The sequence below is a fragment of the Psammomys obesus genome, unplaced genomic scaffold, assembly GCF_907164565.1.
Source record: "Psammomys obesus unplaced genomic scaffold, mPsaObe1.curated_primary_1811, whole genome shotgun sequence".
In the NCBI taxonomy this organism is placed as follows: Eukaryota; Metazoa; Chordata; class Mammalia; order Rodentia; family Muridae; genus Psammomys; species Psammomys obesus.
The window spans coordinates 1693136-1709482 of record NW_026585691.1 but is presented as its reverse complement, the minus strand read 5'-3'; positions in this window follow the sequence as shown (position 1 = coordinate 1709482).

Sequence of the window (16347 nt, the reverse complement as noted above, 5' to 3'; positions counted from 1 at the left end):
CTAACTAACTAACTAACTAACTAAACTAAACTAAACTAAACTAAACTAAACTAAACTAAACTAAACTAAACTAAATTTTATAATTGCCATAAAAATGGCTAATGTTAGCCAGGGGTGGTGGCACACGCCTGTGATCCCAGCACTCTGGAAGACAGAGGCAGGAAGATCTCTGTGAGTTTGAGGCCAGCCTGGTCTGCAGAGTGAGTCCAGGACAGCCAAGGCTACACAGAGAAACCCTGTTTTGAAAAACAAAACAAAACAACAACAAATTACTAACACTGTCGACTTGTCAACTTGATGAGACTTAGACTCACCATGGAGACAAATCTGAGTCAGTCTGTTAGGAATTATCTCCATAGTTAATTAAAATAGGAAGACCCATACTGAATGTGGGCAGCCCTGTGGGCTGAGGACTTGACTGAATAAAAAGAAGTGAGCCGAGCCGAGCACCAGCAGGCACCTCTGACTGCTTCCTGACTGCAAAGGCACTATAACCAGCCACTCAGTGCTCCTGCGTCACTCTTGTCGCGCATTCTGTCCCAGCAGCAAGGAACTGAGACGCTGCCTGGGTGGGTGGTTCACAGCTTCACAGGTTGTTTTAGTCAGTCCCAGTGCCTGATTCGGTGAGACTGACACAGCTCAGGTCTGAGGGGAGTCTTGCCTAGACGTGGTCTTGCCCAAAGGTCGGTCCTTTAAAGGCCCATGCTGAGGTACAGAAAATCTGAGCTCCCGCACCCTCCCCATTGCTCACCTGCGTACCTCAGGCCCTCCCTCTGCTGTCCAGAGCCACACTGTGCAGGAGAGAAAGCAACAAGGTGGTGCCCGCACACTAAGGGGTCCAGTTGGGGACTAAGGCTGAATCCTCAGGCTCCCATTGCAAAACCTGGGGTCAGGGGTCAGTGTCCCCTCCCAGCTCATAGGGTCCCCGGCATATTTGACATGTCCGTGGATGATGAATGCTCCTCGGAGTGGATGCTTGGGCTGGCTCCATTGCCAAGAGTGTGCTGACGGAAGGGGAATGACCAATAGGAGTGCCTATCTTAGTTTTGTTTCAATTGCTGTGATAAAGTACTCCAATAAAAGTTACTCAGGGAGAAAGGGTTTATTTAGCTACTGTCCGGTTTATAGTGTACTAATGCCAGGGAGTCAAAAGAGCAAGAGCTCAAGACAGCTAATTACATTGCATCTCTAGCCAAGAAGCAGAGAGGAAAGAACTGATATATGCATATTCCTGCTCAACTCACTTTCCTTTTTATGCAGTCCAGGACGCCAAGTCCAAGGAATGGTGCTACCCACGGTGGGCAGGCCTTCCCACTAGATGTAGTTAAGATAACCCCTAACAGATGTCCTTGGAGCATCTCCTCCCAAGTGAGTCTACATGGTGTTAAACTGACAGTTAAGATTAACCCTCACAACCCCTCCCTCCCCTCTTACTTGGGTCTCCTGTGTCCTCCTCTACAAGCCTGCCAGCGTCTGGAGTCTGAGGGGCTGGAAGGCAGGAGAAGGGTGCATGGGATGATGGGTGGGAATGAGGGCTGGCCTCACAGAGTCTTGAGAGATGTTGGACCTGGTCCTTGAAGGTTGTGGGAAAGCAGGAAGGGCATGGCTACTGATGGAGGGGACAACTGGAACATCCACCCCAGGTGTGCCTGGGGACCTTCTCTCTCCTTTATCATCCCTTCACTGCCAGCCCAGGTCATGCTTACAACTGAGAGGGCTGCAGGGCATCTTTCCTAGTGACCACAGCCCACATGCACTATTTTTGTGGTGCCCACTTTACAACCAGTGGGCTCTAGGCCTGCTGTGTTCTGGGCTGACAGTGGCAGGAAACATAACACTTTAAGAGCTGATGTCATCTCTGAAAAATGTCCCTACCCAGGAGCCCGGGCCTCGTGTTTATGTTGGAAAGGCTGGTCAGCCCAGCGTGGCGGGGCTGCCTGGGGTCTGAGGAGAGGCCTGGCTCTCATTCCACTGACTCCAGGCCTGGCTCTGACTGGAAGAGGGTAGGGCCTCATGGCTGATGCCCCCTCCTCGCTGTTTCCTGCTACACACACACACACACACACACACACACACACACACACACACACACGGCATTGACTGCCTGAGGGCTGCACAGGGCTCGAAGTTCCTGATGACCAGACTCGGCTGACGAACACAATATGTTAAAAGACTGAGAGGCACTCTTACTCCACTAGGCCTAGCTTCTTCCTCTTTCTCAAGATGGTGTCCTTTACTGACAACCCTGTCAGGACCCGGGACTCTGCCTGGACTCTGCCTGTGATGATGCATTTCACCAAGGATCTGGTTCCCAGTCCTGATGGTGGGTCCTTCAGCATAGACCACGTGGTAACCATTACTGTCCTGGCAGGAGTGAAATTATTCTAAAGACAGACACTTGTGCCCCTTTCACACTCGTGAAGCCTGGTGCCAGTCAGAGAAAGTTTGTCTCCCTGAAAGAGATTTCACACAGTTCTGACAAAGGGTAAGACCACCTTGCAAGGGAGACTGGAGCTGAGACACGGCGGGTCAGTAGTGAGCAGGACCTCACCCTGACCAGGACTGTCCTTCACTACATAGCTCTGACCATCCACTTAAGTGTGTGTGTGTGTGTGTGTGTGTGTGTGTGTGTGTGTGCACATGTGTGCCTGTGAATTGGTTATTGGTTACCTGGAGCCAGAGTTAGAGGCAGTTTTGAGCCTCCCAGTGTGGGTGCTGGGACCTGAGCGTGGGTTGGGTTCTCTAGAAGGGTGGTCTGGCCCATCTCTCTGGCCCCTTTGGCCTTCTATTTATACCTAAATCTTGTGTCCAGGTTCTGAAGCTGAACGTGGGGCCTCTCTGGACCGCTTTGTCCTCTCCAGTGAAATCCTGCTACCTACTTCTTCCGGGGAGATGGAAATGCTATTCGCCTCAAATAAACAGGCCACAGGCAGGGCTGGTGGGATGGTTCATCAGGTAAACACCCTTGCCAGTAAGCTTGAGTTCAGTCACCAAGGCTGGCTTTGTAGTAGAACCAACTCCTAAAAATTGTCTTCTGACCTCAACATTCAAGCTGGTGTGTGTGTGTGTGTGTGTGTGTGTGTGTGTAGCATAATAAAAGTGCCCGGTGTTTCGGGCATGTTGGTTTAGATTTTGCGGTAAAAGGAAGGTGACCAGAACAGCCTGGAAGCTGGCAGAGGGAGCTTGGCAGGGACAGAGGGGCTGGCTCAGCTTGTCAGGCCAGTGCCTGTGCATGCGGTGGTTCCGGGGCTCAGTGTGGCACAGAGCCTGTGCGGAGCTGTGAGTGCAGCTGGCTTGGAGGGCTGTAGAGAAGGGGGGTGTGTGGCGGGAGGTCACAGGTGGAGTCCTCCCTCGGAATTCTGCCAGCGCAGTGCTGCGTCCTGAGGCCAACTTCCTGGCTTCGCGTTGCCTGACTGAGAGGGTCACACCAGCCTCCTGAGGTCGCTTTTCCATCGAACACCATGATGACTGTAAGTGCCTTACCCAGCAGTGCCAACAGGGCAGTTCCTTCAGAAGAACCCTGTCACCGGTGCCACCATATTGTCCAGGCCGAAATCTAGTCTTGCTTCCTTTGGGGGAGCTCTGGGTGGGGCATAGCACCTCTGGAGATGGGGACTCTGTGAGGGCGTGAATGTGGGCTCTGCAGCGAGGGGGCGGGGCGGAAGACACTGCACCGCATCCACACCGGAGACTGTCACCTCCTGTGGTCATCAGGACTCAGGATTTCCCCCCACAGACGAGGAAGCCACTGATTCTGCTGTGGGTACCAGCTGGTGCCTTCCGATCTCACACAGCTGCAGGTGTGTGTGTTGGGATAAATGTGGTGAGGGGTGGGGGTGCCTTCGGAGGGCCGTGCCAAGGTGCATCCCCGAGAATTTACGCCACACAATAGATCCAGTGTAAGAGGTTTATTGGGGAAGGGAGAGAGAAGGGCCACCTCGGAGTAGCGACATGAGGGAGAGAAAGAGGCAGACAGACAGGTAGACAGCGGGAACAGGGGGTGGGGGTGGTGAGGAGAGACAGAGAGAGAGAGACAGATGGCAGAGAGAAAGACACACATAGGCACACACGGGGTAAGGGAGCACCTGGCAGCAATGGGCTATGACGAAAGCTGGTGCTGGGTCCCTGAGGGCAGGCCAGTGGGAATGCTTGATTGCTAACGGGATGGGTCAGACTCACCTGCTGAGGCCCGAGTCCCCAAGGTTGTCCTTCCTTCGGTAAAAACAAAACCATGACAAAAACCGGGCTTGGTATGGTGTCAAATTCGTTTAATCTCAGCACTCAGAGGCAGAAGGATCTATGTGAATGTAAGGTCAGCATGGTCTCCATAGTGAGTACCAGGATAGCCAGGACTATATGGAGATACCCTGTCTCAAAAATCAACAAATTTTTATTTTTATTTTTGGCTTTTTGAGTCAGGGTTTCTTTGTGTAGCCCTGACTGCTCTGGGTTTGTTTGTTTGTTTTCATTTTTTCAAGATAGGGTTTCTCTGTGTAGCCTTGGCTGTCCTGGACTCACTCTGTAGACCAGGCTGGCCTAGAACTCACAGAGATCCCCTTGCCTCTGCCTCCCTGAGTGCTGGGATGGCAGGCCTGTGCCACCGCACGCCACCATGCTCGTTATCATTCTTGTTTTGCAAAGGAGAAAAAGAACCTAAAACATGAGCAGAATTGAAAGTATGAGCTTGGTTCTTGCCTCCTAGCCCAGCAGTGCTTTTGTGTGTGTGTGTGTGTGTGTCTGTGTGTGTGTGTGTGTGTGTGTGTGTGTCTGTGTGTCCACACATACCCCTGCAGTTAGGCTTATGAAGAGGCCAGAGGAGGACATAGGATGTCCCGATCTATCACTTTCTATCTGTTCCCTTGGGACAGGGCCTCTCATTGAACCTGGAGCTGAGTGAAAACTAGCAAGACTTGGTGATCCTCCTGTTGCAGCTTTGCACAGTGCTGAGGTTCTAGGCCATGCTGGCTTTTCATATGGGTGCTGGGGATTCGAACTCTGCTCTTCAGGCTTGCTCAACCCACTTTCTTATCTTTTTCTCTTCTCTTCTTTTCTTTTAAACAGGGTTTTCCTGTGTAGCCCTGGCTGTCCTGGACTTTGGAGACCAGGCTGGCCTTGAACTGGCAGAGATCCACCTGCCTCTGCCTTCCCTAATGCTGGGATTACAGGCGGGTGGCATGGGGCTTGCCTCAACCCGCTTTCCCGAGTTCTTGCCTCTGGAGCCATCTCCGAAATCCCTGGAGTGATGCATTTTTTATTTTTTTACCCTTTCATCAACTGGCATAATATTAAGTTATATGCATCTGTGTGCGTCTGTGTGGGCGTTTGTACACAGGAGTGCAGGTGTCCTTGGAATCCAGAAGATAGATACTGGATCTCTGGAGTTGGAGTTGGTTATAAGGCACCCAATATTAGTGTGGGAACTGAACTCAGGTCCTCTGGAAGAGCAGTCTGCCCCTCCCCCCCTTTTACCACAGAGACAGGTTTCTCTGTGTAACAAGAACCCTGGCTGTTCTGAACTCACTTTCTAGACCAGGCTGGCCTCAAACCCACGGAGATTTGCCTGCCTCTGCCTCTCAAGTGCTGGAATTAAAGGCCTGTGCTACCATGCCGGGTTCACTTTGCACTCTTAATTACTCTTTTTTTTTTTTTTGGTTTTGTTTTTCAAGACAGGGTTTTCTGTTTTTCCGTGTAGCCTTGGCTGTCCTGGACTCGCTTTGTAGACCAGGCTGGCCTCGAACTCACAGTGATCCCCCTGCCTCTGCCTCGCTGAGTGCTGCGATCACAGGTGGGCACCACCACGCCTGGCTTCTTAGCCACTCTGGAGCCACTCCCAGCCCCTGCTTGTTATTCTTGAATCCTACTGAAGCACACGTACAGCTTACTCTTTGGCTCTCAGATCCTGGTTTTGGAACAAGACTGAAGGAATGCTTCATGAAGCAGTAATCATATTGGAATTTTCAGGACATTTCAAGAGCTTGTAGTCCAAATATGCGAAATGGACACTGTTCCAATAAATCTGGAATGAATCGATATTACACACACTGGGCAGACCTGTGTATATAGCGCGCGCGCACACACACACACACACACACACACACACACGCACATACATTCCTGTTTCAGTCTAGACACTGGCATTGGCAGAGCAACCAACACTCTGGACTGAAAGATCCCACTGAGTAGCCTGGCTGCCCAGGAGTCCTGTGGGCCCAGGCTTGGGAGGGGACGCAGGTTTGAGAAGCAGCTTGCACGGCCCCCATGCTGAGGAAACTGTTGACCTAGAAGAGGCTGAGAAGAGGCCAGTGCTTCCCCCAATGAGCTCGTCTCCTGAGGACTTCTGGTGTTTCCTTCCTCCCCCTCCCTTCTACATGAGGAGCCCCAATGCCAAAAGCTGCTTGAGGCTTCAGGCTCCGGCTTGTGAAGGATGGTGTGGGGAGAGCAGGTGAGCCCCAAGGAAATGAAGAGAAAGCCCCTCAGCTTCCCTCATTTTCTTCTCTGGAATCCATCTTCCAGAACATCCATCAGAGGCCAACCTCACTACCATTTAGGAGACTGTGGGGCAGGAGTTTGTCTCCTGGGTCTACTTTCCTCTGTATTCATGGCTGGATGTGCAGGTTTTGCTCAGGGCAATGCTACTTAAGGAATGGAGGACAGATGGATGGACGGCTGTGGATGGACTTATTGCCTTTGCCTCTGCAGAGAAGTATTTGAACAAACTAGGAGTGTTCCCCGACAGGGAGCACATCTGGGGTGGCACTCTGGCCTGACCTGCCTCAGAGCTATGTGGACCACCTCCTATGGGAAGAGGCGCTATCCCAAAGGAAGGGATCCTGCGTCTCTGCAGAGGATGACGTCGATGGCAGCATTTTGCAGAATAAGCGGCCACTGTTGACTTGTGACAGCAAAGTGTTGTGAAGTAATCAGCAGGAATCCAAGGCTGGAAGCCTCCTTCCTCACTGTGGTGCTGGCTTCCAGAACTGGCTCTCTTGAGCCACAACAGGGACCTCGTTGCTTATGTTTGGGGCAGGAGCAAGAGGGATGCCCAACGCACACCACAGTTCACCTTGCCTAGGGAGAGGGCAGAGCCCCTGAGGGCGCTCTGAGGAGTCTGCCAGAGCCATGTCCAGCAGCGGTCTGTCTCGGCGGCTTCCATGCTTTGGCTTTGACCCTCATCTGTACTGAGGTCACCTCAGGAGAGGAAGGCTAGTTTCATCTTTGCGCCAAGAAATGGGGGCCAAGAAAGGCCAAAGGTCACAGACAACTAGGACCAGACTTCATTCCTCAAGGTAGAGTGATATCAGCGCTATACTGAAATAGTGTAGCAGTAGCGCCTGCAGTTCCAGCGGCTTGGGAGGCAAAGGTGGAAAGACTGTGGCTGACAATCTGCTCTTGCAGAAGACTGGGGTTTGGTCTCTGCACCCACATGGCCTCTCACAACCCTCTGTAACTCCAGTCACAGGAGATCTGATGCCCTCTTATGGCCTCCACAGTCACACACGCAGGAAAAACACTCGACCACATAAAAAACAATGAATCTCAAAAAAAAACAAAACAAAACAAAAAAAAACAAAAAACCCCACAAAATTTACCCTCCCTCTTAAAAATAACAACAGAAACTAGAGAGATGGCTCAGCTGCTGGGAGTTCGGATCTCAGCATCCACATAACAAGCCAGTGAGCACACTGCAACCTCAGCATGGGGATGCAGACACAGGAAGACCGCTGAGGTTCAGGGACACAGGCAGCGAGTGATGAGGACACCTGATGACTCTTCTGTCCTCCCAGGGTGCAGAGGTCTGTCCATCTGCACACCCACATCTGCTTATATTCACACACACACACAAATCCATAAAAATAAATCCAGCTGGCAGTGGTGGTGCACGCCTTTAACCCCAGCACTCAGGAGACAGAGGCAGGCTGATCTCTGAGTTTGAGGCCAGCCTGGTCTACAGTGAGTTCCAAGATAGCCAGGGTTATACAGAGAAAACCTGTCTCAAAAACAAAAACAAACCCAAAATTTTAAAAATTTTGTTGAGGCTCAGCCTGGTTTGCACACCTTTAATGCCAGCACTTGGGAAACTGAGGCAAGAGCATCTTGGGTTTGAGGACAGCCTCAGGCATGTATCAAGACTCTAGCTGACCAGACATGGTGACAGGAGCCTTTAATCCCAGCACTCAGGGAGGCAGAGGCAAGTGGATGTTTGAGGCTAGCCTGGTCTACAAAGTGAGTCCAGGACAGCCAAGGCTACACAGAGAAGCCCTGTCTCAAAAACCAATAATAATAATAATAATAATAATAATAATAATAATAATAATAATAACAGTAGTAGTAAAATAAAAAACAAAAGGGGTCTGGAGAGATGGCTCAGATAGCACTGGCTGAGGACTGTAGTTTAATTCCCAGCAGCTCACAACTGTCTGTAACTCTAGTGGATCTGACTCTCTCACACAAACATACATGCTGGACGAACACCAATGCACATTAAATAAAAATAAATAGAAATTAAAAAAATAAAAATACCTTGCCTCAAAACAACAACAAAGCTATATTGAAAATATAGAGTTGTAAAAATTGCACAGAAAATATATGAACATGCTCCCATCAAAAAGAAATGGCAGTTGGGTGTGGTGGTACACACTTTTAATCCCAGCACTGGGAAGGCAGAGGCAGGCAGATTTCTGTAAGTTTGAAGCCAGCCTGATCTATAAGGAAGTTCCAGGAGAGCCAGGGCTGTTTCACAGACAGACCCTGTCTCGAAAAAAGAAAACAAAAAACAAACAAGCAAAAGACAAAAAAAAAAAAAAAAAAAAAAAAGAAAAGAAAGAAATGGCAACCGTCCCTGAAATCCAGTTTGAACACAGCGTGAGGCCCGCCCACTCTCCTGTCCCTCTCCCTCCTTTCTGAGGTGGCAGCTTTTGGTGGCATCTGTGTCCCCCCTGCCTCCCACTGGTCTCTTTATGTAGAGCTGGTACATAGACACAGGGGTCAGTGCTTGACTGTCTGTGTCACTGGAGATGGGCGTGACGGTACTGGTTGATGACCTCTGCCTCTTCCTGGACCCTCACCCTGCTGCCTCAGTCCTTTTCATGGCTCCCTGCTTTTATCGCATGGTGCCCCATAACCCCTCGGAGACACTTTTTATTTCTGACAATGAGATACTGTCACAAAGAAGGCTATGGGAAATAATAGAGGCTTATAATAAGCAAGTCACAAACATGTAACTCCACACGTGTGCGCACACCTGTACTAACGGTGGAAGTGAGACTTTTTAGTTTTGTGTTTGTGTGTGACATGTGCATGTGAGTGACCAGAAGAGGGTGATCTCGCTATGGGGATGAGGATGGCTTTGAACTGATGCCTGCCTCGGCTTTCCCAGTCATTCCTTGTGTGTACCACCAGGTCTAGTTTATGGGATTTGTGGGATTGGACCCAAGACAGTGTGCATGGTAGCAAGTGTTCTATCAACTGAGCTCATTGCCAGCCCTTCTATCTTTCTTTCTTTCCTTCTCTCTTTCTTTTTTAATTTTTATGTGCATTGGTGTTTTGCCTGCATGTATATTTTTGTAAGGGTGTCCTGAAACTGGAGTTACAGACAATTGTGAGCTGCCATGTGGGTGCTGGGAATTGAACCTGGGTCCTCTAGAAGAGCAGACAGTGCTCTTAACTGCTGAACCCCTCTCTAGCCCTCCTCTTCCTTCCTTTCTTTTTCTTTTTTTGCGTCCTGGGTCATTAGGAAGCATTTGGCTTCCTATTATGGTGTGTGGTCCTCAGCAGAGGCCCCAAACAGTGAGGCTGCTGAAGTAAACTGAAGCTCCCACAAACATGAGCCAAAAGAAACCCATTCTTTTTGGGTGTTTTATTCTGTGACAAAGAACTGATGTGGGCTTACTGAAGCCACATGGTGATTCACGGAAGGGCAGTCATGATTTTACCAGCTCCTTGCCAATCCCCCATAATCTCCCAGCTTGTCCTCTTTGACTGAACCAAACATAAAGGCAGAATCTCGGGCCCTCCTTCAATCCCCAAGGACTCAAAAAAAAAAAAAAAATCCCTTACACTTCGAGAAAAGCTGGCCCAGCCCCTCCCTCCTTTGCTGACCCAGCCACCCGACAATCCGTGCTTGTCTTCACTCACCAAGCCAGGAAACCACACTATGCCGCTTCACCCAGCTGGCTCCAGCCTTGTCCCAGGACAGGCTGGCTCTGCAACTCTGGCCTTCTTCTTTCCAGGTCCCCTCTCTTAGGCCACGAACCCCAGCCTAAGCTGTTTCCATGTCGATGTCCCTGTGGCCAAGAAAACAGGAATATCTGAGTCAGCCCTCCTGGGCTTTGGCCTTTTAGCGTCATGGAAGGACAAGGAGGGAAGGGGTTGGCATCACAGAGCCAGCCTCCTGTGGGGCTCTCTTTCAGCTTGTGGACCCAGGGGCCTCTTGGGACTAGAGAAGGTACTGTCTTGGGGTATGGACTTCAAAAGCTGGTCTGTGCCCTGCCAGCTGTGGGCCTGGGCCTTGGCTGGTGCATCTCAGCTGGGGACATGAGAGAGCTTTAAAACTACTGATATCTGGACTCCACACTGGAGTCAAGCTAACAGGGTTTTGTTGTTCGTTTTCAAACATTATTATTGTGTGCTCGTGTGTGTTTGTGCCATGATAGGAGGTCGGAGGACACCTTTGCAGGGTCTGTGTCTCTTTCCACCTTTACATGGGTTCCCTGAACCAAACTCTGGTTGTCAGGCTTCATGGTAGCAAGCACATTTACCCTGCTGAGCTCTCTCACTGGCCCTGTTTGTGCTTTCAAGCCAGGGCCACTGGTAGCCAATGCTAGCTTCAAATTCCCCATGTAAATGAGGATGGCCTTGAACATCTGAGCCTTCTGCTCCTTTCTCCCACGTGCTAGGATTACAGTATGTGCCATCACACCCATTTGTGAAGTGAAGAGGATGGAACCCGAACCCAGGACCTTGTGTGTGCTAGGTGAGCACGCTACCGAGCAGAATTCCAGCCCAAGGCCTCCAGAAAGCCTTTTAATCTGTTTTCACCTCTGTGAAGTGGGACTAATCATAAATCATGAGGTTATTTTCTAAGCATCACATTCATGAACTCATAAACTCAAAATCCTTTAGTCAACCCCTATACCAGGCTCAGTTCTGGGCACTGCAAAGAGCAAAGGCAACAGCCAAGATGGCACATTCAGGGAGTGTCCCCTGTCAAACTTTCCTGAACTCACAGGCTATACAGTGCAGGTCTTATGACTTTTAAGCCCCTATCTGCTGGGCTCCCTCGGCTCCTGGATCTTCTGATGGCTAGCAGAGACAACTGGCACAGAGGTCTCCAGGTGGCACTCCAGAACTCCCCTCCCCCTGCAGGTGCACATCCTTCCTCCTCACTGCCACAGCGGGCTATGGGCGAGGGGTGAAGGAGGGTGGCACCCTGGGAAACCCATGTCCTGAAATGCATTTTCAAAAGAACACATATCAGCCGGGTGATGGCACATGCCTGTAATCCCAGCATTCAGGGAGGCAGAGGCAAGTGGATCTCTGTGTTTTCAAGACCAGCGTGGTCTACAAAGGCAATTCAGGACAGCTAGGGCTACACAGAGAAACTCTCAAACAAAATAAAACAAAACAAAAAAACATCAACCAACCAACCAACAAACAAACAGGAAACGTCACATTTACCAGGTTTTTGCAAGCTGAGGTGTGGTTCATGCTGGCATCTTGGGTCACTATAGCCTAGTTCAGGCTTTCACTGGTCACATGTGGCAAGTGGCCCTTATAATTGGCCAGCTCAGGTTCAACCTAATTATAACCCCAAGCCATTAGTTCCAAACAATAGGATGACCACAGATGAGGGCCACAGATGCCCGTTGGTGGTTAACTGTATCTCTTTTCCTTTCTGCTTCACTTTGGGGAAGAGGTAAGCAGTCTTTGAGGGGGGTAGTTTCACCCTCAAGGAAGGTTCTAGAAGCTTTAAGGTTGTCTCAGTGGCCTGAGTCACCATTGTGTCCAGTTCAAGAAACAGGAAATAGCATGAGCCTTTGTGTGTAAAGATCAAAACGGCAAAGTTTGGGGCTGGTAGTGAGCCCACCTCGCATGTGTGAAGCCCTGGGTTTAACCTCTAAGCCCTGCATGAAGCTTGCTGGTACATGCCTGTAATCCAGAACTCAGGGGGAGGAAGCAGGAAGGGCAGAAGTTTAAAGTTATCCTTCATTACATAGTAAGTTTGAGGCCAGCGCAAGCTATATGAGACCCTGTCTTAGAAAAAAAAAATCTTAAACTAGGCATGGTGGTGCATGCCTGTAATCCCAGCATTCGGGAGGCAGTCGGGTGGATCTTTGTGAGTTTGAGGCCAGCCTGGTCTACAAAGCAAGTCCAGGACAGCCAGAGCTACACAGAGAAACCCTGTCTTGAAAAACAAACAACAACAAAATCTTGAAGCAGGCCCGCAGAAGAAGCAAGTTTATGCACCGTCCTGTGTGTTTGCTGGGGTTACTCACTGCTGGGAGGGTAGAGGAGTGGGAGCCTGTGATGACGGCCTTTCCTCTCTATACATCTTCCCTCCTTGCCCCAAGGACTAGAGAGCTGAGTGCCCAGGCAGAAAGGCCAGAGTTCCCCTGTGTGCCTGCGAGATGCCTAGGTGTGCATAGCTCTTAAGGGTGGGGCCTGGGAGAGGGGGTTGCAGAATCCGGTTTGTTTACCATAAGACCAGCGGCACCTGTGGGGGCCCTTCCCCTGTCTGCGTTTAGTGACTGGGTGGCTCCCGACACCACCCCCTTCCTCTCAGGGTCCCTTATGAAATGTGTATGGGTGTGTGACAGAGTCCCGGACTCTGGTGGTGCAGCAGGCTGTCTGGAGCCCAGGGTTGGTAGCCAGCGCCTCTAGCCAGGCCTTGCGTAAAGAGTCATTCATGCTGGACAGGTGTGTGGCAAGTGCTGGGTCGGAGAGGCCAGTCAGCACTTTCAGCAGGATTTAATCAGGGGTAAAGCAGCCCCTCTCTCTCCAAAGCCTGAGATAAGGCCTTGGCAAGAGCCTCTGATTCATTCCGGAATAGGGGGTGGAAAGGAAGAGACTAACAGAAAACCATCTGGACTATATGTAAGGGCTCTCTTGGTCCAGGTGGGTAAATCAGGGCGTCTGGGGAAGGAGAGGCATGCTGATCCAGGCTCAGTGTGCAATGCTCTCCTTACATTTTAAAATTACATTTAAAATCCATTAATTTGTATGCACATCTTGTATGGGTCAGAGGACAATTTGTGGGAATTCTCTCCATCTACCATGGGGTCCCAGGGGTCAAACTCAGTTCATCAGGCTCGGCTGCAAATGCCTTTACCCGCTAAGCTATCTTGCTGGCCCCTAAATGTTCTGTTTGAATGGTTCATCACCTCATCCTGAGGTGGGGCTCATTTACCATGTCACAGATGGAAAAATAAGGACTCAGAGGCTGCAGTGGTGTGTGCGCGTGCGTGTTTGCTCATGGAGGCTGAGGCCTTGTGGCAGAATTTGTCTTCCATCTTGACAGTAGCATGGGAGAGCCTCCAGGCTGGGCCTCTTCTTGGCTGCTAACCTTCCTTCAGGATGGGGCAGAGCGACAGGCTGGGTGGGCCAGCAGTGAGAGTCTAAGGCCAGCAGCCCAGCAGAGAGGGCACTATTGCCCTGGTGCCATGGGGCTGGCTGCTGACTTCCCTGTCCCTTTCAGGCCCAGAATCAGCTTTTGGGCCTCACGTGAGATGCTCACAGCCCCATCTGTCCAGCCCTTCTGCTGTGCCCTCCTAGGCACAGAACTTCCTGAGAGCCTTCTTGACTTCCTTCCTGACTGGCCCTGATGGTAGGCCCCGATTGTGGGGCAGTATTCTTAGAGACCCTGAGGGCCAAGCATCCTTCTGTGCTCTTTCCTGTGGGTATCATTTGTGGGCATTGTTAGCCATATGGGGTCTGTGGCTCAGCCAGGCTAAAGAAGTTTTCTTCCTTCCTTTCTACCTTCTGTTTTCAAGACAGGGTTTCTCTGTGTAGCTTTGGCTGTCCTGGACTCACTGTGTAGACCAGGCTGGCCTCAAACTCACAGAGATCTGCCTGCTTCTGCCTCCCGAGTGCTGGGACTAAAGCATGTGCCTAAAGCATGTGCCTAAAGCATATCTGGCTCACTTTCTTCCTTTCTTTCTTCTCTCTCTCTCTCTCTCTTTCTTTTTCTTTCTAATTTACTATGGATCAGGTTCAATTCCCAGCACCCACATGGCATCTCACAGCTGTCTGTAACTCCAGTTCCAGAGCTTCTGACATCCTGACACTGACATACATGCAGGCAAACCACCAATGAACATAAAATAAAAGTAAATTATATATTTTAAAAAAGTCTTACTCTGTGTGTAGGTGGGTATGCCATGTGTGTGCCAGGGCCCACAGAGGCCAGAGGCCAGAGATCCTCTGACGCTGGAGCTACAGGTGGTTGTGAGCTGCCTGAGTGCTGTTGAAGTGGGTACTGGGAGATGAATTCTGGTCCTGTGGACCAGCTCTCCAGCTGCTAAGGAAGTTTTGTGTTCACTGATCGACCCAGGGTACATGCGGGTGTGCGTGTGAGGGGGAGCTGAGGGCAGTCTTGGTTTGCCTCCACAAGAGCAGAGTGGCTCAGAAAAATGGGCTTTCAGAACGTTCTAGAACTGGAGCGTCCTGGGTACACTGAGATGGGGGGGGGGCCGAGACTTGGACTTTGTCTGGGGGCTCCTGGCTCCTTGGGCAGGCTGGGTCCAACCTCTGTGCTAGCCTCACCTGGAGGCTTTTTCTTGTTGTTTGTTTTGTTTTGCTTTGTTTGTGACAAGATCTTGCTTTATAACCTTGCCTGGCTTGGAACTTACTATGTAGACCAGGCTGTCTTGGAAATCTCAGAGATCTGCTTGTCTCTGCCAGTGCTGGGAAGGAGGACATACACACAAGCCTTAAATTGTTTTAAGTAACAACGGTCTTTTTGCAAATGTTGAGGACAAGTTAAACTGCCTCCACGTTGCCAGCGGGGTTGGTGTTGTTTCTCGGGACGCTTGCCTGAGCTGCCTCTAGGAGGCGCTCACGCCCTTGCCCCGGCAGACTGGCCAGAGACTTGTCCTCGGTGGAGGAATAGAAGCTTCTAGATTAGGGGTTCCCTGCTGGGATGGGGTTAGGGGTGGGGGGTGCTGAGTGTTCCCGTGGCTTCTGACACCACAGCGGGATCCCTGCTCTGGAGAGAGGACTCCCTGAACACCCATTCTTCCCAGAGCGGCCCAAGGGAGTCGGGTAATTTCTGATCAAAAGTATGAGGAAGACAAAGGGCTTATGTTTGGGAGAGACTGGCTTACCTCAGTCCACTCAGGGTCAGGAACTATGGGGCCAGAGTACCAGCACAGAGCAGCCAGTCCTAAATCAGGGCTGGCCAGCTGCTTTGACAGCACACAGGCAGGAGGAATACCCCTCGAGAAAGCTGACAGAGCCTTCTCCCCACCTCCGCTGAAGGGGAGAGGTGGGTTGAGCACACCCACCCACACCAGGGCCTGAAGCTCCGGGCTGGGAGCAGGCCAATCCTGCTTGCCTGGTGTCTTCATTCTCTAGGCCTCCTCCCGTCCTCACATGTGAGCTGGGGATTTGGGTGCCTTCTGCAGAGAGGGAGGACAGTCCTCAGATCCCTAAGCAGTGACTCTGGGAGCAGAGCTTGTTAAACCCTGGCTACTCTTCCTCTTTGATGCGTCCCTCTGTCCCCATACCTAAAAGGTAGGGAGCAGACTGACTCAGACGTCAGTACGTTCCAGGAGGGAAGAATCTGGGCCTGTGTTCTTTGATGCTGTCCTCAAGGCCCGGGTCAGAGAGCCCTATATGTGACAGACACTTAATAATGTTTGTAGCAGCAGATGAATCCAGACAAACCTGAGAAAGGGCAGGGATGGCCTCTGACAGCAGGTCATTCCTGAGTCTGTGTTGGTTCTGCCTCCAGCCTTCTAGGTGACCTTGGCTAAGTCCTTTCTCCTCCCGCCTTTCTAGCTGACATGAAGTTCCTAGGCTCCAGACAGCTCTGAGTCTTGCTCATCTTGGGAAGCATGCCCACCTCTCTTGAAAAAAGGATTTGGCATAGGAGGAGGGATGGGCTGCAGGCTCAGGGCCGAGCGCTGTGATGGCATGGGCGCCTGCAGGCGGCTGCTGACTGTGGGGCTGTGGCAGTCTTCTCCTGCCACCTCTAGGGACAGCTCTTTCTTTTGAAAATATTTTTTTTTGGGGGGGAGGTCATTATGACATTTTCCTTTATCTTCAGTGTATGTGTGTTTTACCTGCATGCATGTCTGTGTACCACAGAGGGTACCTGGTGCCCAAGGAGGTCCCTTAGAACTGGAGTTA